This window comes from Cnephaeus nilssonii (genome assembly GCF_951640355.1).
Source record: "Cnephaeus nilssonii genome assembly, chromosome: 19".
Classification (NCBI taxonomy): domain Eukaryota; kingdom Metazoa; phylum Chordata; class Mammalia; order Chiroptera; family Vespertilionidae; genus Cnephaeus; species Cnephaeus nilssonii.
The window spans coordinates 30339856-30363348 of NC_137090.1; the positions used below are offsets into that span (position 1 = coordinate 30339856).

Consider the following 23493-nt stretch of genomic DNA (forward strand, 5'->3'; position numbering starts at 1 on the left):
TAACTCAAATGGAAGCCCTGCTTGGGAGATGCCCAGAGCTTCAATCTGTTTCTCTAGTGCTTTTGCCTTCCCACAGGCTGCTTGCTGCTCTGAGTCCTAGTCCCACACGTGCCCTTTCTCCACCAGGCAATTTAGAGACGGAGGCACTGTGCCAGGTGGGGAATAAAGTCCTCCCAAACCCCCAAATCCTTGTACCTCTTTCACAGTCTTAGGGGTTGGATGGACTTGCACTTTATCAATCACAGCCTCTGAGACAGCATGCATCTTACCCAGCCAGATGACTCCCAAGAACTGCAGCGGTGCCTGGGCCCTGCCTGGGTTTTCTGTGGATTTGCCGCCCATCCCCTCCCTCGCAGATGTTCCAGCAAAGCCTGCAGTGTCCTGCAGCAGAGCCAGGTCCCTACACGTTGACATTATGTCATCAGCGTATTGGGCCCATTTTACTGATGTGGGGAAAGAAAACAAGGACCCGTCTCAGCTACCATTCATTGTATCACATATTGTGGAACTGTGCAGGTAGCCCTGGGAAAGCACGGGAAAGGTACATTATGGCTCCTCCCACATGCAGGCAAATTTTTCTTTAGTACAGTACAGTATAGAAACCTGTACTTGTCAGAGTCTTGCTGGAATCTCCTTGAAGACAAGCACTTTTGCAGGAACTTTTGCAAAAGCCCCAGAGTGAAACAGTAACTGTAAATGACAGAAGACTTAAAAATGGTCATCGGTCAAGATCTGCTGAGAGTTCATTGTCATGCAGTTGACAAGGAAATTTGGTTAGTCCTGTGATGTATATTTTTAACTGATGACTGATAACATTACATCAGAACATAGCAGATTTTTTAGGAATTTTATACAAATAGACCCTAAAGAAAATTTAGCATCACTTCTTATTTGACAGTGCTTCCCATGTAATTTAACATATCAGATAAGCCTAATTAGTTTGATCTCTCTTTTATAAAAAGAGAAAACATATCTTTTGAGATGCTCCAGGGGTCCTCTGGAATATCCCAAAATTAGTTCAAGGTCAACAAGAAATCATTTAGAATGTGATTTGGGAGAAGTTTGTAAAAAATATCAAAAGGTTATAAAACTCTTTATTAAACAGGATCATAAGTCATTATGAAACAATACATTACCCATTTAACCAAAGTAACAAAGCCTTTAAAGACAAATATAGAAAGTAACATAGTTGTGAAGAAAGAAAGAAAGAAAGGAAGGAAAGAAGGAAGGAAGGAAGGAAGGAAGGAAGGAAGGAAAGAAGGAAGGAAGGAAGGAAGGAAGGGAGGAAGGAAGGAAGGAAGGAGAAGAAAGAAAGAAAGAAAGAAAGAAAGAAAGAAAGAAAGAAAGAAAGAAAGAAACAAACAAACAAACAAACAAACAAACAAACTTCGCTTTTTTTAACAGAGAAGACTCAGTTTTCTTAAGTAACCAAAGGCCCGGTAAAGACAACATAAAGCATAGGAAATTATTTTGACAAAACACAGAATCTTTGTTCTCTAGGTAGATTACTTAAAAGGTAAAGGAAAACCTCTCCCAATCTTATCAAGAATAGACACACAGTCCAAGAAAATTAAGCTTTAGTCTGACATAAGTACCCTGATGATAATAAAGCTTATTTTTCTTTAAGCCAATTAAATAGAGCTATTTTACAAATTAATTTTGGCAATACCCTCCAGAGGTGGAAAAACAATTAGCAGTGTTGTTTATATACAAACATCAGATATTCCAGGCTCCTCAGAAATGCTTTTGTGGTGTTCAGTCGATTAAACATTTCCCTCTGCAGTCAGACTTACGATACCTATTTGCTTTGTACTGTGGATATGTGTAGGGGGTATGGGGACTAGGTTTTGAATGGTCTACTTGGCCCAGACTTTCAGGTACAGCCCTAATTGTGTGTAATTGTGGTCTTTTTGATGATGGCAAAATGCTAAGTGTATAACTAAAGGTTAAAGGACTTTCCAGATAAATTCATTTGCAGATCAGGAAGTATAACCCCCTATTAGACAATGTGCCCAGATTGTTGCTGTGGTAAATGTATTCACTTATCTTCTTAAATAATAAAAGGCTAATATGTAAATCAACCAAATGGCGGAAGGACCAGTCACCATGATGCGCACTGACCACCAGGGGGCAGACGCTCAACCAGGAGCTGGGCTCACAGCTGGTGAGCCCAGCCTAGGTGGCAGGAGCCTCTTCCTCCTCTGCAACAGCACTAAGGATATCCGTGGAGTGGGCCTAAGCCCTCAGTCAGACATCTCCTGAGAGCTCCCAGACTGCAAGAGGGCACGACTGGGCTGAGGGACCTCCCTCCCCGCCCCAGTGCACGAATCTTGTGCACTGGGCCTCTAGTGAATGAATAAAGGAACACATGGAGGAATTCATTTTCTCTGACACAGAGGCCACCTTTCTGAGGTGCACGAATAGAAACTGGACCCTCTCCCAACTCTGGGGGACCTGGGGCTTGCCTGGAGCCCGGAGCCCCATCGAGCGTGAGAGCCACAGAGTGAGAGGCTTCCTACCTTCTGCTAATGGTGACAGGCAGGAAGGTTAGGAAGCTGAGATCTACAATCAGCTCTAATGCTAATTTGCTACTTAACATGTGCCAGATACATGCTGCTGCCACCATCACTTCCTAATTAAAAGGGGGAAAAAGACATTCTTCTCAATTATACAGATGACATTATTCCAACTCAGAGGGGCCTCAGTATATACAACTTTCCTCCTGGCTCATTGTTGCCATGAAGATAAGTCACTAAAGATCAACTCTTATGAACCAAAGTATTCTCTGTTTCTGGTTGGTTTATAAATAAACACCTCATACAACAACTATTCCCATTTAGTTACCTCGGTGTACACTTAGCAAATAATGTGTCAGGAAGGGTAGACCAGGGAGGCGTATGAGGCAAAGCTGGGCATTTAATGCATAGCTTATTGAGGTTCTATTTATAGTTGTTTTATTTATTTACTTACTTACTTATTTACTTATTTCAGGAGAAAACTACAGAAGCCAGACCACACAGAGTGGACTTTTGGGGCTCAGTTGTGCAACTGAACTTGCTGTGTGGCCTTCGGAAAACCACCTAACATCTCTGTGCTGTTTCCTCCTTTACGCTAAATCATTACCAAGGCGTCCACCTGCACCAGCTTTCTCTGCCGCTGCAATTTGACCCGAGGCTGACCAAATCATAAATGCACAGTTAATGGGACAAAAATTTTTGAGAATTAGGGATTCTGCTCATTAACCCCATGTCACCATCTGCTGGAGCAGTGTGAAGAGAGGGCCAGGTGAATCTGACACTTGTTCAACCTGCAGACTCCTGCTCCACTCCCCCTCCCACCCCCTGAGCTCCACTGAATCAGAATCTCTGGGGGCGGGGCCTGGAAGACCCTCTTCTTTCAAGGGGTTATGGAGGGCAGGACTGCACTCCACCCAGAACCAGCCATGCATGGGAGCTCTTACTACCTGTCAGGCACACCAGGCTGGCTTCTTCTCATTTGTCATCTGCTCAGAGAGGCCTTGACTGGCCTCCCTGTCTCTGCCCTCCGCCCCACCCATTATCCCATCATGTTTCTTTTCATTCTCATTACTAGTCATTTTCTGAAATTCTTCTCATCTCCTTGTGAATTATCTGTTGCTCCTGCTGGAATATAGGCCCCCTACCGCTACTCCTACTCCTACCCCACCCTCACTCCTGAGCTCAGAGGCCTAGATTTCTGCTATGATTTCAGGTCATTTCCCTTCTCCTCAATGCTATAAGAGCCCACCATGCATATTTTCTCAAAATATTCTTTATTCCGTGTTCTTGTCTTGATGCATCCTTCTCTTTGAGTCTCCTTGGCCCCTCTTGCCCCTGGGAAGGAATTAGAAGAAAGAAACCATCACTATTTGCGTTCTTTCTGGGTCTCAATCCCTGGAACCAACTGCTTCCAACATGAGGACGAAGGAGCAGAGAGTCGACAAGCCAGAGACAGGCCTTCAGCAAAAACTTTATAAGCACCACCTTGGCCGTGGGTGAGCTGCCATGCTACAGAACACCAGGAAAGAAACACGCTGCCCATACACTGGTCTGCCTTGCTTCTCGGTGGAACTTCCTCTCCCCCTTGTGGTTACAACTACCAATCTTGGGAAACAAGTCAACAGTGGTGGCATTTATCATACTTTCATCACTGGGTTTATTACACAAGCTCTTTTGCTCATCGGCCCTCTCTCACCCACCCATCCACCTTCTTTTTTTGTTGTTGTTAATATATGTTTATTGATTTCAGAAAGGAAGGGAGAAGGAGAGATAGAAACATCAATGATGAGAGAGGATCACTGATTGGCTGCCTCCTGTACACCCCCTACTGGGGATCGAGCCAGCAACCCAGGCATGTGCTCTTGACCAGAATCAAACCCGGGACCCTTCAGTCGGCAGGTTGACGCTCTATCCACTGAGCCAAACCAGCGAGGGCCACCCACCTTCTTATATCCGTATATCCGTGCCCTCCCCTCTCTAGTCACCCATCTGCTCTATAAACAGTGTTTCAGCGTCTATGGGCAGGCATGCACTTCATTCGCATACCTATTTGCATTTGATGCCTTTCCTGTATCTCCTGTATTCATTTGAATTCAATGTGTTTGCTCCCTAGCTCTTTCATAAAACAACGTAAAATAAAATTGATGAAATAGGAATAAGAAAAGGGAAAACAAGATTAAGGAAAAAGGAGCAATGCATCTATGTTTATCACCATGTTCATCTTTTTCTCTGCATCTGTATGCATTCTACTCCCAATTCATTACACACGGTTTAATGTGCCCAACCCTGAGGTAGGCACCGCCAGGGAATAAACCAGGTGTAAAAAGCATGTCCCCTGTATCACATCTGATGGGAGGCTCTTTAGCAGGTATGACCCCATTAGATTTCTGTAAGCAGAAGAGGGGTCACGGTTTCCATGATATGAAAGAAGAAACTGAGGCTCAGCGAGTTGAAGGACCCTGAGAAGATAGTAGGAGGATCTGGGGCTCAAACCCCGGTTTCCTGACCCCAGATTTCATGCTGTTTCCACTCTGCCTTTATCCTAGTCCAGCTTCCCCACAGATGCCTCACAGAGCTATGGCCCAGTGCGGCAGTGTGGCCGTGCCACGTCAACTGGCCATGACAAGAACAGCTGGCTCTAGGGAGAAGGAAATCAATGAGGGTTGCAGAGCATGAAGAGAGTAACAAGGAAGGATGGGCAGGAGACGGAGCCTGGAGGAAGTCACCAGGCTCGGTCGGAGAGCTATCATGGGGAGGTCCTTCCAGACCCTATGTGTCCTTGTGTGTGTAATCCAGAGAACCACAGAAAAGCCACCGGAGCTGGGTGTCCAAGAACTTATTGTGGAAGGAATGAGAAAGAGCTAGATGTCTTTGCCCTCTATCTCTATATATAAAAATATAAATATATACATATATGTGTGTTTGCTTTTTCTGTGTCTGTTTTTATACATTCAACGTAGCTGGGACTTATTGCCTGCTAACTTTGGTCTGGTCCCTTTAAGAAATCTGTGTGAGAGGACACCAGTAAGCAAGAGAGACCATCCCATTGTTGTTGGAGGAAGTCATCAAGAGCACCTAAGCACTGGTTTACCCATGAGCGGAACCTAGTCTGGCTCCCATTTTATAGGTGAGCACCCTGAGACCCAGGCTGTCCGGAAAGAGTTGCCCCGGGTCCCAGAGCAGCCACGCCACCAGAGTCCAGACTGGGACCCGTGTCTTGTAATTCTATGCTCTCCGCTGAGTGCTGTAAACCCCAATTAAACACCAGTTAAACTACCGGAGGCAGGCAAGAGACTTAATACGAAATAAATGTAGTCCAGGATGATGGATATATTTAGGGGATAAATTATTATGTGATGATATAAAAATAGACCAAGGGAGAGCACATGAAATTGCAAGCCTGACTGCGTAAGAGACGGGGAAATCACGTGGAGAGCGCCGGGGACATTTAATTAACGTTGCTGGGAAAACATCCTGAGGCTGCCACCTGAAACCACAACATTCAGTCTTCACTTAAAGCAGCAATACCTGTGGTCCTATGCGGAGGCTTTAAAATCCAATGGCCCTTGCGGTTGTTGATTAAAATAATGCCAACACTCAAGCCCTTTGGCGGGCAATCCCAATTCTAAAGCAAATGCGTCCATGTCTGAACATGAAGGGGGGGCTGTAGCTGCATACCGTGGACATGGAAGTGTTCTCCTATGTTTCTGTAAAGATAGAATTTCCATAAAGGGAATGTACTGGGAGCCAAGATCGCACTTCCTCCTATGAGGATCAGGCAGAATAACCTCACAGGAGGAAGTGAGACTAAGTGTTAACGATGTTGAGTAAATTGCCTTGGTTCCGCTGTAGGTGGGGGAAGAGCTTCCAGTGAGAGTCCAGAGTAACTGAATCACACTGTTGTCTAGGTGCCTTGTGAGACTGTGGAGTGCTGTGGTCAAGGGCTCATGTGGTGGTGTCAGATGGCTGTGAGTTTAAGTCCTGAATCTACCACAGGAGCTCTGTTACATGAAGCATGCTGTGTAACTTGTCTAAACCTCAGTTGACTCATCTGTAAAATGGGAATATCCAGTACCCACCTCTTAGGGCTGTTGGGAGGATCTGGTGAACCAAATCATGTAAAGTATTGACAAGTATCTAAGAAGAGCCAGTGACTATAGCATCGCTATTAACATCCTCATTGTTATTAATACTACTAGGGTCCCTCGGCCTGGCCTGCGGGGATCGGGCCAAAACCGGCTCTCTGACATCCCCCGAGGGGTCCCGGATTGCGAGAGGGATAACAGGAGATCCCACAGGACCCCAGCAGCAAGTTAACCTACCGGTTGGAGCATTCTGCCCCCTGGTGGTCAGTGTGTGTCATAGCAACTGGTCGAACACTCGGCATATTAGGCTTTTATTATATAGGATTGTCAAAGGAGACTCAATGGACATGGAACCACACCTGTGGACTTGTGCCCTCTCTTTGGTCTCCATGCTACTCACTCTGCCCCTTGCAAAATAGGAAGTGTGCAGTCACAAATCCAGGTGTAAACAGGAGAGCAGCTAAGCAGGGCACCACCAATAATCATACACCAGGGTCCACCTTGGGTCCCATGGGCAAGGAGAGAACTCACAGCTGGCTTCAGGGGCTTGCCCTGAGATGGAGGGGCACTCTGACAGGGTCATTCCGCCCTATGGTGAGTTGCTTGAAGGTCCTCCCTCCCCTGAAAGGGCTCATTCTGAGCTCCCCTTCCTTTCGGAATCACCACAGCCCATGGATCTGTATTTAAACCTATGTTTACTGAAGCCCCGAAAGATGTTCATAAAACAACCTTATTTTGCTTTCAGAAGAAACAGTGATCAAGCATTCCCTGGGCTTCAGCTGTTTCCACATCCACTTTATCCTGATGTGCAACAGCCGTAACAGGTATTGTGATGTTCATCCGGCAGGCGAGGCCCTGGAGGATCATGGAAGTTAATTCATTCGTTCATGGCTTTGATGGCATTTTGAGCATTAGGAAATGGTGGGTGGGTGTGCACATGGCAGAATTTCTCCTTAAGGCGTGTTAAATGTGGTTGGGAAAATGGAGAAGGCTTGCGGGGCCTGTTTATCTGAACAGGAAATGAGAGAAATATGGAGAATTGTTGACTTAACCCAGTGGTCGGCAAACTGCGGCTCGCGAGCCACAGTTTGCAGCTCTGTTGACTAATGAGTTTGCCGACCACTGACCTAGACTCTCGATTCCAATAATTACAGGCTGTTGTTGTTCCTTGTGATTAAGCCCCTACCCATCTCAGAGCAAAAATCTAAAATTCTTTCCATGTCCTGCACCTGTTACAATGGAACGTCCTCAATATTTCCTATATTACTTATTTCTCTCTTGTATTGTCTGCCTCCCCAGCTAGGATATGAGCTCCTAGAAGGCAAGGATTTGGGGCTGCCTATTCATGCCAGTTCCCTAGCACCAAAAACAAGCTCCCAGCACAGGATAGGGGCTTGATCAATATTTCTTGAATTAACGAATGAGCTGCAAACAAACCATTGTTCTTCAGATTTTTCAAAAGTGCCCCAGGTCTTGTAGTCTTCTGTGTAGACAGATATCCAACCAAAGGTGGAAGAATTTCTTTAAAAAGTAACAAGTCAGGCCTCTCATGTCTGAAGGCCTCGTTATGTAATTTTCTCTCTATCAAATGGGAGAATTGCCCCACTAACTGGAAACCTTCTGAGGATACAGAGCATGCCCCCATTGAGCATGAGAGCCTCAAGGGCAGAAAGAGAGCTTCAAACAGCAGAAAGGCTCAAAACTGCGTATTTAGAGGGAAAAAATAGGGGGCGGCCTCAAAGAAACAAAGCTTCAGCACATATTCACCCACTTATTCAAATATTCACCCATTTACTCCCAGGTGCCTGGCTCTTGGGTACCATGCACACAAGGTGACCGTGGCCACCACTCTCCTCACGCTGGTCTAATGCCTGCTTCCACAGAATGAGCTTCCAACAGTCACACATGCTCTGCTTTTGAAGATGGACCACAGGCCCTCAGAAAGAAAAAGAGAAAAAGAAGTCTGAACAGCGCCTTGTGTTTCTTGCCAAAACGGACCAGAAACCACGAGCAACGATGCCAAAGCCATTGCTGCAACGCCCGTTTGCTTCCAGAGTTACAGCTGTACTCTAGGAACCTGAGCTACACTCCAGAGAGGTCATTAGTGTCTGTAAACATGTTATTGAGGGCAGTGGTGTCCTCTCCAGTCCGGGGTGCCCTCGGTCAAGTGTGACAGCAGGAAATGGGGGTCAAAATAATTAACCTCATGTGATTTTGGCAGGACTCCTTGCAAAATCACTCATTTGCACTTAATTGTCTCTTGCAGCTGAATAACCTAAAAGTATCTGTTTTTGCAAAAGGTTCTTCTTTTCCTCTCTGCTTTTTCCACCACGCCCTTTTGTTTGTTTGTGTTTCTGGCTCTTGTTCCATGTATTTTGTGACTTACTTTCTCTCCTTTATTCCCATTCCTCGTCCCAACCCCCCCACCCCACCCCCGCAAAGGTACTGCAGGTGATCATTTTGCTGGTGTTTTCGGCACCATAATTCTCACACTAGATCATAATTCTCAGGAGAAAACCAGATTTTCTCACTTGGTAAAGGTCTTTCTTGACTTTATTTCGATGAAATCGCTTTTTCTATTCCCAGCCCTGCATGAACTATACTCATGTCCAGATAATCCTCTTGACCACTCTGTGCCTGGGGCTATAGCAGACATACCTACAGCTTCCACCTGGCCAAGGACCAGCATGGCCTTGAGAGTCAGCGCTGGGTCCAGATACTGTTTGCAACATTTGCTATTGTAACTGGGCCCCTGAATGGCTCATCTGTGAAATGAGGAGGATGATATAGGGTATCCCCAAAAATGTACACACACACTTAGAAAGGCAGTATTTCTTAAAGTACATTTCATTTTCAAAACTGAGCTATCAGCTGTTAAAGTGTGTGTACATTTTGGGGGGACACCCTGTATTTGCCATATTATGAGGAATAAACTGGAGAAGTATCTGAAGTTTCTCTCTTGAGTGTGAGTTTCCATGAGTGTTAATTCCATCCATCCATCTACTTTCTTTATTCAACAAACATGTATTGAAATCCAACTAAGTGCAAGGTGCTGTGCACTATATAAGGTTTTAACTGGGCTGATCTATTTCACCAATTTGAGGTACATTTTTACAGTCTCGTGTTTTTATTGTTGTGAAATAAATCACTCAAGCAATTTCTCCCAATCAACATGAAGTCCAGAATCTCCCTCCCTCTCTCTTGTTATTTTTTTTCCCCTGGCCTCATTCCCACCACTTACCCAAGAAATCCAGGCCTTACCTGCCTGTTGAGTATCAGTGCAAATTCCCGACTACAAGTGCAATTTCTCCTCCTCACCACAAGGGATCGCTGCTGAAGAATGGTCTCCCACCACAGTTGAAGTGATGCCCGCAGGTGCTGGCCTGGATCATTGGATGGGCTTCAATGGGGGAATTGTGTTTAAGTCAAGAGTTTAGTTCTATTAGTTCACAAGCACACACAGGGCAGTCAGGAGCTAAGAAGCTTCCAGACTCATTCACACACTCACCTGCTCAGGTCTCCCTGGCCAGTCTGCATGGCCCCTTCTCTCCAGTCTGTGAGCTTGATGAGGGGCACCACTCCCCATTCTGCTGATTTCCCTCATCACATGCCTCTAGGACCAGGGTTACCATCTCAGCCCCATTCTGCCACGTGGGCCTACAGGATCCTTGGCAGACCAGCCCACTGGATCCCAGGCCCCTGCAATGACAAGGAGAGGCAGCTGCTGCTAAGTCCTCCAACAGCACATACACAAAGTCCTGTTACCACCTCCCCACAGCACACAGGTTCCACTCGTAAGAGAAGGTCTGTTCCATGCTTGCCCCGAGGTTCTCCTTCACAGAGAAGGGCTGCACAGTTTTCCCCTACGCCACTGCAGTTGGATATGACCAGGTGCATAGTCTTGGTTTTTTAAAATATAAAACAAAGCAAAACAAACAAACAAAGCCCTGGCCCCAGAAAAATGTCAAAATACCTCCCAACCATTGCTCTATTCACTTAACCAAATCCCTCCTCATTAGGAACACCTGAAGAGAGACAAAGACATCCTAGGTGCCCAAGAAAAACTAAGAAGATGAACACGAAGGCATATGCAGGAGCAGCCCAAGACTAATTTAGTCACCTCCACTGTCACCCGGCCGCTGCTGCCCCACCAGGAGACAGCTGTTCACAGAGTGTCAGGGGGGCTGAGGCTCCTGAGCTGGCTAGGCTGGCTCGGCCTGGAAAAGGGGCCAATTTCCAAATCAGCCTCCGCTTCCCATGCCTCCCACATGGTGAGTAAACGTGGAACCTAGGAGATGAAGGGACTGGTGCCCAGGACAAACACTTCTCCCCTCCCGGTTAATTCCCTTTGAAACCACAGGGCCGGAAGCACTTCGCCTTCACCTGTGTTCTCCGCCTTGGTTTCCTTGGCAGGGAAAGCCAGCGAGGTGCTGCCTCGATGTGCCCAGGGAGAAGGCGGGGGGGAGGGGTGAGCAGGCTTCAATGAATAAAGCAGATGAAGCCTAGCAACTGTTGAAACGTGAGGAAATTGCTTCCAGCAGTTTCGAGTCTTGGCTTGACTCATAATTTAACCTTGAATATAGTTTTCAAAAATCATTAAGTCCCCAAAGCCTTCATCTCTGGCAGTGATTAGCCATGATGCAGTAAGCAGGAAGTTAATATATTTATGTATAAAGAGGCATGTAACGCGTGAAAAATCAATTCGTTCTGCATTCACTTACCTGACTGTTTACCGCTGTTTGCTCAGTTATAGGCCCGTGCTGCGAGCTGGGACATATGGCAGTGAATAAACACAGCCTCCATTCCCCCCAGGGAGCTTACAGTCTAGTGAGAGGAGGGGACAGGAAATCAGCATTTATGGAACACGTGCTGCATGCCAGAAATTCTGCTGGGAGCTTTTGTACCCATGAACCCTCACACCAACCATGCCATTCTCTCTATTTTATAGATGAGTAAAGTGAGGCTCACAGAGGTGAGATAGTTTACCCAAGGTCACGTGGTTAACATAGATGATCCAGAATTCAAACCATGGTCTAATTCCAAAATCGGTGCCATTCTTACCACTTCCATTCTCCAAGATCCAAACAGGAATAGAAGCTGTCCCACTCCTTTCTGTACCGAGCTCTGTTTTCCTGGCCCGCCCCATCTGTGAAATAAAGTGGTGAACGCAAACGTTGGTTGGGCTTGAACAGGTTAGGGCAGTGATGGGCAACCTTTTGAGCTTGGTGTGTCAAACTTCGCCAAAAAACTGAGCATAACTCGGGTAGTGTGTCACTTTGAGGAAAAAACTAACTCCAAGACTCTAGTTGCAAATGTTTCATCCTCAAGAGCAGCAAATGTTTCATCCTCGGCATGCGGCCGCGTGTCATCAGAAATGGCTACGCTTGTCAGTGCTGACACGCGTGTCATAGGTTCGCCATCACTGGGTTAGGGTATTCTCCCTAACAACATGAGAACAGGTTTCTTTTCATTTAAAATCATATTAAGATAACCAAAGGGATGAGGTGAGAATATCAGAATCCTCCCTAACAAGGAAAATCACAAGAAAATAACGCACCAACGACAGCAATAATTATTCCGGCACTCACTGTGTGCCAGGCATGTGCTGGGAGCGTGAGATGATTCGGTTTCAATCCTCACAGCAGTCTTATGGGGTAGATACAGTATCATCCTCATTTTGCAGATGAGGACATCCAGGCACAGAAAAGTTAAGGAACTCGCCCAGAGTTACATGGCTAGTGAGCAGAGGACCTGAGGCTTAACTCCAGGATCCAAGCTATTAGAATGAAAGCAGTCTTTCTAATGACGATGGTAAAGATAGGGACATAGGAAGACAGGGAGACAGGGAGATGATAGATAGATAGATAGATAGATAGATAGATAGATAGATAGATGATAGATAGATAGATAGATAGATAGATGATAGATAGACAGACAATGATCTGAGGAAATAAGGACCTAAGGGACTTGGTGAGAAAGAGGAGCCAAGGCCTTGCCCCAGTAGAACTCTCAGCCCGCGGCTCCGGCAACATAAAGACGCTATGGTCCCTTTGGGAACCTTCTGCCAAGATTGGCCCAGCCCTCCCACCAGGGAGGAGAGAAGGTTGGTGGTTCCTGGATACTTTTTCTTTTATCCAGGAGCGTGTGGCATCGCTGCCAAGGCGCTCCTGCCACCCTGACCCCAGTGATCGGGCCTGAGGCAGAGCAGTAAGCAACTCCCAGCGCTAGGCTCTCCCAACTTGCTTTCAGAATGTGGGTTACTGGTGGGACCGCCGTGGGATGCACCCCTGTTGATTCTTGGCACCTTTCACCACAGAGGCAGGTGGGGTGGGGAAGAGCAAAACTTCAGTGTTACAGAGCACTCTTTGTCTCCCAAGATAAGGGTAGAGTGGAACCTGAACTGGTTCAATGTAGATGCTCTGGAGCCAAACCCTGCCTGTCTCACACTTCCTAGGCTGAGGCATCCAACCCTGTCCATCCTTAAAAGACTGGGTCACCACCCAGTAGTAAAATACCCAACACTATATATATGGGAGATTATATATATATATATATATATATATATATATCTCCTACCTAATAATAGACAAATATGCAAATTGACCGCACCCTCGCTACGCCCAAGCCATGCCCACCAGCCAAGCCACGCCCATCAACCAATCAGGACGAGTATTCAAATTACCCCAACAAATATGGCGGCTAATTTGCATATCAAGACAGCTTAGAAAGAAGCCAAGAGATGCTGAAGGGAGCAAAGCTTCGGAGAAGCAAGCAAGCCAGGGGGAGGAGAAGGGAGGAGCAGAGGCGGGGCCGGGGGAGAAGGAAGGAGAGCGGGGCAGGCTGGCGGAGAAGGCGGGCCGGGGGACAAGGGAGGAGCGGAGGCGGGGCCGGGGGAGAAGGAAGGAGAGCGGGGGAGGGCTGGCGGAGAAGGCGGGCCGGGGGACAAGGGAGGAGCGGAGGCGGGGCGGGGTAGAGTGCAGCAGGAAACCCTATTGCAGGATTTTTCCTGCAACGGGAACGCTAGTATATATATATATTCCTATATAATAAAAGCCCAGCAACCGAACGGTGGAACAACCAAAATGACTGGTCAATCAGTTGCTATGATGCACACTGACCACCAGGGGGCAGATGCTCAACGCAGGATGACAGGGATGAGTGGCACTCCCACAGTGGGCCAATCCCCATAGGCCATGCCCACCCCCCACCAGTGCATGAATCCCATGCACCCGGCCTCTAGTATATATATATATAAATATCAATAGTACTTAGCACCAAACGCCAAATACTTTTGAAATGGGAAGAGAGCATGCTCCTCTGATGCAGGGACAGTAGGCATGGAATGAGACTGTCTAAGGTGACTTCCTTCAATAGGACCATCGACATGGCAGCTCTGCTCTAGTGACCCACATGTATGAACTCACTAACCTTCACAATAGCCCTTAGAAGGAGGCACGAGTATCATCTCCACTTTACTGATGATGAAACTGAAGCTCAAGGTCACGTGGCTGGGAAGTCAGACAGTGGTCTGACTCTGGGCTACATGTACTGTTCCCTCCGGTGCCCAGCAGGGGAGAAGCATGCCTTTCCCTGATTCAGGTGCTAACCTTGGCCTCTGCCAGAGGCTTGGGGACAAAACTATAGGAAGAAAAGGGTGGAGAAGAAAGATGGGCAGAGAGAAGAAGATCCATAAGGGTTAACAAAGCCACAACAGGAAGCTAAGCCACAGGCCATTCTGGTGCAGATCTCTACTCACTGTATGCATGTTTGTGAGGGTCAGGATGGGCATTTGGAACCTTGAGGTCACAAAGTGAAAAATGATCCTTATGATCCTGTACCTGCTTTGGGGGAAATCCCTGTTCGAGCCTGTTAGCGGAGAATAAAATGGGAAGATTTACACATCTCAGCCTCTGTATCTCCCCACCCCACCAATCGTTCTCCCACATCTCCCCAAGCAGTGCTTCAGCGAGACCCAAGGAGCTTCTCAGTTGCCATGGAAACGGCAAGGCTGCCTCTACTAGGAAGAAAGAACGGAAGAAGCTGAGTCTAGGACGTCCTCAGGCGGCCAGGGAGCAAGCTCTCCACTCACCCTTTGCCTCGATTCCCGGATTGCTCTGGGTAATAGGAACAGCCCTGAGGCTCTCCACATCCTCAGCCTGGCTCACTGGTTACCACACTTCCACCCCAGCTCGGTCCCAAGTCCATCACGCGGAGCAAGCCAGTGCCCCTCTGTGAGCTTGACACCTTTCGTGAGACAGTCATTCTGAAACAGGGACCGAAACTAGAACAGGAACAAGAAAGGGGGTGCCCTGATGATGACACAGCACCATTCGCTGTCCATAGCAAAGTCACATTGGGACATCAGTGGACGAACGTGGAGAGAGAACCCACAGGGGCGCTTGACCTACCCATCTTCCCCTAGGTTTAAAGACCAGCCGTGGCGGATACCAGCACCCAGCTAAGTTTGTAGCAGACTCGTCCCCTTTCTACCACACCTATCAACAGTAGAGGGAATCGGGGTCTGAGGGCTAATTTTACAAGGGGGTCCCGGAAAGTCTAGGAGGAAGATGGGGAATCACACAGAGAGCAGAAAGACTGAAAAGGACAAGACTGGAATGGGAGCAATGATGGAGGGGGTGGGGGAGCCTCAGGACTGGATCTCAGGCTTGGCAGTCCAGTCCTGCACTCCCATCCGCTGTTCCTTGAGCAGCTCACTCCTGTCTGACTCCCTCGGTTCCTTCCTCTGTGGAGATCTCATCCATCCATCTGTGACATTTTAGTGCTTTAGGGACAGAGTGACCAGGCACGGGGAGCCAAAGAAGCATCAGAGGGCATCTGCAAAGCCTAAAGAGAAGCGGGGGGTGGGGAGGGAGAAGAGGGGGGCAGCCGGCATTGCTCAGTAGTTGAGCAGGGGCCTATGAACCAGGAGGTCAGGGTTCAATTCCCAGTCAGGGCACATGCCCGGGTTGCAGGCTTGATCCCCTGTGTGAGGCGTGCAGAAGGCAGCCGGTTAGTGATTCTCTCTCATCATTGATGTTTCTGTCTCTCACTCTCCCTTCCTCTCTGAAATCAATAAAAATGTATTTTTTTAAAAAAAAAAAAAAGAGAGAGAAGCAGGGGCTTAGGCTCAGAAAGACATACAGGGACACTTCTTCCATGTTCTTCTAAAGGCCAGACGTGCTTCTTCCTGCCCTGCGTGTAATCCCAAGTCCCTTCTCACACGCGTAGACTGTTTGCCTAACTGTCCAACGCTTCATTAGGTATGTAATTGGGGAGTCGGAGATGACGTGTAAATGAACAAATAGTCCCCAAACTTCATTTTTGTTTTGTCTGATGATAAGTACCCAACTGTATTTTTTTTTTTTTTTTTTTGGTTCTACAGTCATTTCCTTTCCCACCTCATTTTCCAATCCTATAGCCTGAAGGGGAAGCACTCAGGGCCCTATTTATTTATTTTTTTTAATTGATTATGGTATCACATAATTGTCCTCATCCCCCCATTCTCACCCCAAACCCCTCCCCAGGTATGCCCCCACCCCCCTGTTGTCCGTGACCACTGGTTAGGCTTATATGCATGCATACAAGTCCTTTGGTTGATCTCTCCCTCTTTCCCCCACGCTCCCCTACCTTCCCTTTGAGGTTTAAGAGTCTGATCAATGCTTCTCAGGGCCCTATTTATACGGCCAACTGGAAAAGAGTCATTGTTCCCTACGTCTCAGCAACATAGAGGAGTGAAGAAGCAGGCACACGTGCAGACACACACAGTATTCCTGCGTAAGAGTCCACTTTGAGTTTAGCTTGCGCCTAGAGTTCAGTTCTGTCCCTTCATGTTTCTGTTATAATCGCGAGAAGCAGGGCTTCTGAATGTGGGAAGAAATCCACGCTCTCCGTTCTGAGGTTACTGTAGGACTCTGTGTGCGTTGCTGCCCCAGAAGCCAGCCTGGAGGATCAAAGGTCTGCACCAGGGTAGGGGCTCTCAGCTACCCCTTCAAGGCAACTCTAGGCTCACTGAGAAGGTGCCCCTCCCCCTGCAGCTCTTCCCCTGAGCTCTGAGACTCATAACTAGCCAGAATAGACCTTCTTTCTTCTGTCTCTTCCCCAGGGTATGAGATTCATTTGCATATATCTGCATCCATTACCTTTCCAAGCCTTTGCTACAATGCTTACTAAGGGGGAGGTGGGGAGCAATCCAGATTTTACAGAGAACACCAAGGCGGGGAGAGGAGAGGGGACTTGCTCAGGATCACAGATAGACATGCCATTGCTCTAACTATTTTAGATGCAAGCTTGACCCCCGATCCTGTGCTCTCCTTCACTTCTGCTTCTGGATTTGGGGGTCCTGATTGGTGAGTAACAGGGGGCGGGGAGTGGGGCTAGAGGTAAGAGGAAGTGGGTCAGGAGTAAAAATATACCAGAGAAAGAAATGAGGCTTATTGTCCTCTGCAATATTTCCTTGGGTCTTCTTTCCATTCCTGGCTGAGAGCATGCATTATTTATCCCTCACACTCAGAATTTTTGCAGCCGTGATAAAGGTCAGAAGGGGAGGAGAGAGTTATCTAAATAAATGCACAGCTATCTCCAGGTGCACTTAGAAAATGACACATTGCAGTCTAATGGAGTCCATTTGGAAACCAAATAAAGATGTAATCTTCGATGTTTCTCCTCTTCTCTACTTTTTTTTCATCCTTTTTTTTTTTTTTTTTCTATGTGAGAAAGGTTTACACCTTTCTGGACCCATTCGCCTCCCATCCTCCCGCCCCAGACCCAGCGCAGTTGTCACGCATCAATCAGGGAGCCTGGAATGAGTTCTGTGACCCTAATGCTCTCTGGCACACGCTTTCCCATCTCGGATTTTGCAACTCCCTTGGACATCTTCCACTTTCTCTTTCGAAATCCTCAAACCTATTCGTTTTAATTAAAACAATAAATATGTGCTCCCTGGCATTCGGAGAGAGCGGCTTTGGGGATATCAAGGCATAAAAGCACACAGATGGGATGTTGCCGTTCCAGGAAAGATGGAAGCCCCGGGCTGGTACTCGTCAGCTCCGGGATGCACATCTCGCAGCCACAGGGACATGCCCGTTATTGGTTACTGACCTTTTCATCCTCCTTGTGTGACAATCCCTGACCTGATTTCCAGTCTGCTCAGCCACAGTGAGCTGTCAGGCTGGTCTGTGCGTATTAGAGCCGGGAGACCTGCTGCTTTTCCAAAAGATGCCTGAATATGGAGCTCATTCGTTTTTTGTTTTTTGTTTTTCCTCGTTGCATGAAAGAAACGAGCCTGGTCCCGTGGAAGAGGCTCAGAAGAGTTTTGTTCCACTCTCACTCTTCGAAGCCCACAACACCGCCCCAGAGATAAAATATCTCTTTAATTACTGCAGCAAGGAAACTGCTCCAAGGCTCCAACAGCAAATTATTCATTACATCCACCAAGCACTGCCTCGATGGAGATGAGGGAACCTGGTGGGAGGTGACACAAACTGCCTCACGTCTCTGGCGGGGTGACAGGCGCCCCAGAGGAGGTGCCCTTGCCCTGAAGTTAATACCCAGGGAAGCGCTGAGCAGAGCGGCTGTGTCTGGGGTCATTCAAGCTCCCGAGGAGACGGACAGACACTGTAGGGAAAGAATGCTCACCTGTGGAAATGAGAGGGTGCAAGGGCCTTGGGAGCAAGGATAACAATATGTATTTCCAGATTTGCAGCCAATGAATACGTGACAACATGGTATGAAAGTGAAAAATAAGATTGCTGTTGGAGAAGGACCGACAGGAAGAGAAGAGGGAAAGGAAAGGAGAAGGAGGAAGTTTGGGCTGAGGCACAGAGAAGAAACGTACTTGAGCACCTTCCTCGTGCCAGGCTCTGTGGTAGGTCATTTAAATATACATGTTATTCTATTTCATTCTCAAAATAGTGCAAGAGAGAGATTATCATTTCTATTTTACATACAATTATCACACGGCTATCACAGACATTTTAACTCAGGTGTTCTGATGCCCAAGCCCATGCTTCTTCAACTACATCAGCATCGCCATCATCTTTATCTGCATCACCATCATCTTTATCTTTATCTGCATCACCATCATCTTTATCTTCATCACCATCATCTTTATCATCACCACCATCAACATCATCTGCATCACTGCCATCATCTTCATTATCTCTGACATGCACTGAGCACTGATATGTCATGACTACCAGCACACACATTTCCCATGTAATTCTCCCATTTTATAGCAAAGAAAAGTCCATTTTATAGTCAAGGTAACTGGGGGTTAGAAAAAGCTAACACCTTCCCCAGGTCACACAGCTGGTAGTTGGCAGAGCCCCGACATGTCTGATTGCTTACTTATAACCATGCTGACCTGCGGCCTCTCACCGCTTCCAGAGAAACCTCAGGATCCCACTTATTGGCTAACGCATCATCTTTCCTCTCTCGGACGTGGCCTCCTCATCTGAAAAAATGAGCTGATTGTGCTAAATGAGTTAAGATTCCTTGCCAAACTGGTCTGACAAACTAATTTCAGAGCAGCAGTGGGGACGGAATGTTTTTGGTTTGGGTTCGCATTTCTGAAATAACCCATCTTCTCTCTTCCCTGGAGAGCAGCAACGAATTTACAGATGGACAAGGGACAAAAGAACCCACAAATCCTGTAAAAATGAGATCACGTGGCAAAATGTGCTTATTCTGAGCAAAGAACAGTCCCACAGGCAGTAAGCTGCGCCTTTTCACACAGCTGCCAGTCAGAGGCACACCCAGGCACACGTGCAGAATAGCTAGCTGCTCTGTCCAACCCAATGATTCAAGGGACAATTTGGAGCTTAGCACAGTGAAATCCCATAACCTGAGCACCCAGACCTCTGAGACTCCCTCCCCCCCACCTGCCTGCACCCAATCAATCACCAAGACTCCTTGATTTTACCTCTGAAATAACCGGCAATCACCACCCCATTTTCAGTGTCTGCTCAGGCTCTTATCTGCTCCCTGGGCTACTGCTGTAGCCTCCTAACTACCTCCACACACTACAGTACACCCTCCTCAGTGCTAGGAGAGCAACATTTTTCAAACACAGTTCTGATCATGACACTGCCTTATACTGGCCATCTTAAGTAATAAAGTAAAAGAAATCACTGACTTATGTTTAAAAAACATTCATAATCTGACCCCCTCCCCCTACACGTTCCGCTTCACCTATCTCTCATTCCATTCCCCATTCCTCAACCATACTGGACCACTCATGCTTCTCAGACTGGGATGAATTTCCATGTTTTTATGACTTTCCCTCCCCACCCCCCCTTACCCAGAATGCTTCCTGTCCTCTTCCCCACTCCAGGACTTAACTGCCTGGAGAACTCCTATTCCTGCTTCAAAATCCAGCTCAACTGTCGACTTCACTAGGATTTATGAACTTCGCTGTGTTTTCTCAGCTAGAGTTAGTTACTCCTGTGACTGTAGATCTCTAGCACTTAAGAAATGACATTTTAAATGCTTGGTTTTGTGTTCACTATCTTTACTGGATTGAAAACTCCCTAGGGAAAAGGAAGCTTTTAAAAAAGACTAGCTAGAGCCAGTTTGGCTCAGTGGATAGAGTGTTGGCCTGCAGACTGCAAGGTTTCAGATTTGATTCCAGTCAAGGGCTCGTACCTCGGTTGCAGCCCGGATCCCAGTCCCCTGTCTGGATGCAGGCAGGAGGCAACCAATTGATGTTGCTCTCTCACACTGATGTTTCTCTCTGTCTCTTCCCTTCCTTTCCACTCTCTCTGAAAAAAAAACACAAAAAAAAACCAAAACAAAAAACCCTACAGATGATGTAGTGATTTTGCTAGGTAAATTAATAAATACTTTAATAATTTATTCAAATGAATTAAGTCAGAAACCAAGGAGCATCCACTCCAGAATATTTGATAAAAGCACATGGTAAGGTCATTTTGCAAGAGTTTGTAAGGTCCGTTTCAGAAGCACACGTTAAAAGCTCTTTGGCTATAGGTTGCCATAAAGTTATGCATACAACAAAATAATTATGTGGCAAACACCTTCTCCAAAGATTGCTGATGGTCTGGTGGAGAAATCAATACTCACAGCCATGAGATAATAAAAAAAAGACTTTAATATACCACAAATTAAATTATGGGATTAGTACAATCCAAACCAGAACTCTAAAGGGATTTTTTTTTAGTCTTGACAAAATGAAGTTTATTTGTAGGATCAAAACCAGACAAGAGCAATCTCAAACAAAATCCCAACAGGTTTCTGTGTGGTAATTGATAATCTGATATAAAAATGTAGACGAAAATGGAGAGGAGTCCGTGCCTTCTCTAAGACAATCTTAGAGAAGAACAAAGCTGGGGGGCTGATATTCCCAGATAGTTCTTTTGAAGTTTTAATCACTAAGACATTGTGGTATTTGCACAAGAAGAGATAAACTGATAAATGGAACAAAACAGAGTGATCACAAAGAGTCCTACACATTATGACCAAATAATAATCACATTGCCTGCCCCCTTTTGTGTCTGTCTTTTTACATTCAACTGTGTCAGATTCATCCATATCAGTGAATATAGTGTGAAATTGTTCATACTCATTGCTGTGTAGTATTCTTTGCTGCACTGAGCATCTCCAACACAGTGGGGAGAAAAAAATAGTCATTTTAATACATGGTTCTGGGTCAATGGTATTTTGCCCAATTGAAAAATGTATTTTGTCCCTTCTACTTCACATTATACACAAAAAACAATTTCATATTGATATGAATTGGATATCTAAATGTGAAGGTTAAAACAATTAATATTTTTTAAAACCTAAAGAAGAAGAAAAAATATTTTAAAGAAATCATATTTTATGATATTGGAGGAGGCAGATTTCCTAAACATGTTGCAAAAATCCTAACTATAAGAGAAAAAGTGAAGTATTAGTTTACATTAAAATTTTAGTGATGTAGCTGAAACCGGTTTGGCTCAGTAGATAGAGCGTCAGCCTGCGGACTGAAAGGTCCCAGGTTCGATTCCGGTTAAGGGCATGTACCTTGGTTGCGGGCACATCCCCAGTAGGGGGTGTGCAGGAGGCAGCTGATCGATGTTTCTAACTCTCTATCTCTCTCCCTTCCTCTCTGTAAAAAATCAATAAGAATATATTTTTTAAAAAATTTTAGTGATGTTATCAAAGGACAAGATTAAAAGAGTGAAAAGTCAACCTAAGGAATAAAAGATAATATTTGCAATATACACACATGAAAATCAACACAAATCCTAGCTATATGAAGGACTCCTACAAATTCTTTTTTTTAAGCAACCAATAAAAAGAGGCTAAAAGACTGCAAGAGACAGCTAACTTAAAAGGATATACAAATGACCAATAAAACTGCAAAAATACGTTCAGCCTCCTAAGTCATCAGATTTGATTTAAAAATAATAAAGTTCCCAGGTATTCCTTAGGTTCATTAAAGGGTAAGCACCACTTATCTATGCCAGATTGTCTCTGTCTCCTTTTTCATTGCAGTTAATAAATTACCAGCACGAGGTTAATACTCCACATGGAGAGGAATTGAGAGGAGTGTAGGCAGGAGCAGAGTCCCAAGCCAGAACAGGAACAGGGAAGACCTGCTCTCTTCCACCATAAGGTGGCACCAGAGAGCAATGAAAGTTGCCATTCCCGCTCAATCCGGGAGGTGGCAGCAGGCCCACACCAATCTCAACAGACACCAAGTGTGCCCAGCAGGTCTCTCTATTTCTTTCCTCCAAAAGCCTCTATATCTGCCCAGCCAGTGTGCCAGGCAGAAATAGGAGACGCAAATGAAAGAGAATGAGGACACACCCATACATGCCAAGCCCTGTTCTCCATGCCTAATAAGCAAAATCTCATACCCATCTCAACCCCATATCATGGTTTTCTTTATTTTAAACATAATCAAACAGAGGCTCAGAGAGGGAGAACAGGTTCCTAAGCACTGAGCCAGAAGAGGTAGAGATGGGTTTGAGTCCAATCTTTTTTTTTTTTTTTTTTTTTTTGCCAAGTAACACTGTCCAAAATGATCAATGTAAGCACCTCACAAGAGTAGCTTATATTTAGAATGCTCATTAAAGTAGCTTTGCATGCATCAACTCATTTAATCTTCACAATTGGATGAGGTCGGGACTGTTTTTACTGCCATTTTAAAGACGGATGGAGAAACTGAGTCTCTGAGAGATTGACAGACTTGTTGCGGTCACACCACGAGTAAAAAAAGCTGGAGCTGGCATTGGAACCTGGGGTTTGGATCTGGACCTCAGCCCCCTACCCACTGCACTGTTTACTAAATGACTACGTTCACCAGCCTCGTGGGCAAGTGGAGGAGGCTACTGGCTGTAGAGGGGTATCTCCATTCTTCAGCTCCTTTTAAACGCCCAGGGGTAGCAAAGAATTCTCCACCACATTCCCTACCATTGGAGGCCCGGAAGCATGCAGAGGGGCGTCACTGATCTCTTTCATCTGGTGTCCTCACCCCTTTTGAGTCTCTAAAGATCCTTGACTATCCACCTGCCTCGCCTTTCCTGAATGCCAGACATAAACGAGGGAAACACAGTGCGTGCTGCAAAGAACTCTCGTGCTGGGAGGAAGGCCATATGCAAATAGAGGTGAAAACAAAACCACAGGGGTATGAATTCAGCGTGACTAATGAGCACGCGTGTGGCCCAGAATTTCTGCCTAGTCAGGGAGGACTTTCTGGAGGAGGGAAGCCTCCCGCTTGAGCTTTCCAGGGTAACTAAGGCTTGAAGAGGGAGAGTAAGAGGTCAGAATACAGCCTTGGCAAGAGTGGGGAACTTAGATGGGAATGCTGAGGTCAGCTGGATTGGATGGAGGGTTCTGGGGGGGGGGATGGCTGGAACTAAGGTTAGAGGGAACTGAGGCAAGCGGGGTAG

The 23493-nt window shown here is 46.3% G+C and overlaps 1 long non-coding RNA gene across 1 annotated transcript in view; it reads right to left on the bottom strand.

Moving 5' to 3' along the window:
• Window positions 1–3620: 3620 nt before the first annotated feature.
• Window positions 3621–23493, bottom strand: part of LOC307115081 — a 71255-nt gene continuing 51382 nt past the window's right edge. The window contains exons 2-6 of the long non-coding RNA XR_013815066.1: window positions 11663–11747; window positions 11323–11425; window positions 10110–10300; window positions 9863–10001; window positions 3621–3851 (exon numbers count right to left, since the gene is read on the bottom strand). This is a non-coding gene — a long non-coding RNA (uncharacterized lncRNA). The remainder of the gene's footprint in view (window positions 3852–9862; window positions 10002–10109; window positions 10301–11322; window positions 11426–11662; window positions 11748–23493) is intronic.